Source organism: Anopheles merus, unplaced genomic scaffold (assembly GCF_017562075.2).
Source record: "Anopheles merus strain MAF unplaced genomic scaffold, AmerM5.1 LNR4000523, whole genome shotgun sequence".
NCBI lineage: Eukaryota > Metazoa > Arthropoda > Insecta > Diptera > Culicidae > Anopheles > Anopheles merus.
In genome coordinates, this window is record NW_024428103.1 from 18156 (window position 1) to 20209 (window position 2054).

At 36.2% G+C, this 2054-nt stretch overlaps 1 long non-coding RNA gene across 1 annotated transcript; it reads left to right on the plus strand.

Annotated features, from left to right (window-relative positions):
• Positions 1-838: 838 nt before the first annotated feature.
• On the plus strand, positions 839-1791 carry LOC121602588. The gene is made up of 2 exons (XR_006006443.1): positions 839-1321; positions 1503-1791. It is a non-coding gene; the product is annotated as an uncharacterized LOC121602588 (long non-coding RNA).
• The last annotated feature ends 263 nt before the right edge of the window (positions 1792-2054 follow it).

Consider the following 2054-nt stretch of genomic DNA (forward strand, 5'->3'; position numbering starts at 1 on the left):
CTCTCCAAAATGAACATATAACAAAAAATCGGTAGTGATGTTTGGTTTTCGATCATTTGTGAGGTTTGAAAATATGTTTTAGCGTAATAGTCAGACATGAAATAAAATAACGACAAAAAACCTTTCCAAACATTGATGGTCATAATCTGACCATTATCCAGTAAAATTTGATGGTTTATGTTCAGTCGAAAAATAGCTAAAATTTGGACCAAAAATCATAAAGTTTGTACTTTGATGGCCTATATCTCAGTAAGTTTAAGATGAAAGCGTGAAATATATTGGTTTAGACTAAGTTTAAGTATCTATTTTAAGAAAATGTGTATGTTGTTAACTTGCGATACAGTTAGTTTTTTCGATTTTCATACAGGCGTTAGCCCAATGTGCATTGGTGTGCCCGCCATGAACCAGATCTGATGCATCTTCTGTGAATAAAAAAGGATGTGTTTTCTGTTGCAGATTAGACCCCCCCCCGCCACTTAAGTATCTATTTTAAGAAAATGTGTATGTTGTTAACTTGCGATACAGTTAGTTTTTCGATTTTTATACAGGCGTTAGCCCAATGTGCATTGGTGTGCCCGCCATGAACCAGATCTGATGCATCTTCTATGAATAAAAAAGGATGTGTTTTCTGTTGCAGATTAGACCCCCCCCCCGCCACTTAACACTTCAAAACATACCTAAAACTACCGATACAAATTGAAACTCTTACCGAAAACTGCCGATAAAGTTTTGATGTTCCTACCGAAAACCACCATAAAAAATCTGGCCACACTGTCGGCAAATGCGAATAAAATTCACCTTCTACATAAATACATCTTGTTATACATTACAATAACTCGTTCTATTCAATCCTTGGTCTCATCCTGTCATCACACAGCGAGTCGTTTTTTCCTTTCTTGTCAAATTGATATTGTAATGCTTGTATAGTTTGTGTCGTACGTTTGTGTATTTGTCAGTCCGCTCAATTGGACTCATCATATTTTAAATTACTTACTTTCTAATGAGTTTTATGATTTTCAAACATTTCGTCACAATTTACTGCTTACACTAAATTCTCATAGAATTTGTTTCGTGTTTTCAAAGTTTTACAATTAGACTCAATGAAATCGGCCAATCCAAAACTGAAAGTTGCCGATGTAAAGCATTCCATAATCGCTATGATGCTTTCAAAGAAAACGTTAAAATACGATCTAAGGCGAATTCAGTTCAGTCATTTTGCGCAGCATAAACAAGTACAGCTCAATAACGTTTTGTTAGAGGAGAAATCATCCAGCCATGTTCTATTAACATATAAGGCCTCGTAATCAGCCTGTGTTAACAAGTAAGAGGAAAAAGGAACTAAGATAACCAACGTTTGGAAGCCCACATGTCTATACAAAGGCAGTGTTTATATTTGTAAAAACCAATTTTGAGAATGCTAAGAACAATTTAATTCCTAACCTGATGATTTCTGATTCCTAACAATTTAATAAAATATAAAAGAATGATCTGTACTTTTACAGGTTCACATAAAAACAAATGAGCTGCACACCGCTGTCGTCGAGAAAGTAATTCTTGCCATGATATCTTCCTGCAGAACGGCAACAATCAGGCCATCCGTAAGCTGCTTCACGTTGCGGTCTGCGAAGAGAATTATGATATTTGACACACCACCGTCACGTACATAGGGTTCTGTATCACTCGTCGGTATAGTGTAAATTAGATATAGGCAAGAAGAGGAATTAGTGAGTTGCCGCATTAGTGAGCGCTTTATTCCTGAAAAATATGATTCGCCCGCTCGCATAAAAACAATTAAAATATCGTATGAATGTTTTTGCTCCTAGGGAAAAAACAATTTGAAATCTATAATAATGTCGGGCCTATACAAAATGTTTGAGTTTTGTTCAGCTGTTCCTATCGGAAGTTCTGCTACGTTGAAGTGTTTTGTTCCTGCATCCCTCGAGAATTTGTTCTTGCTTGGTTTCCTGATTTTATGTGTACGTGATTTCTGTTTCATCAGCGACTGCTGTTCAGTGCTATTGACTCTGCCCTCAGAGATTAATTCGTGACGTTCA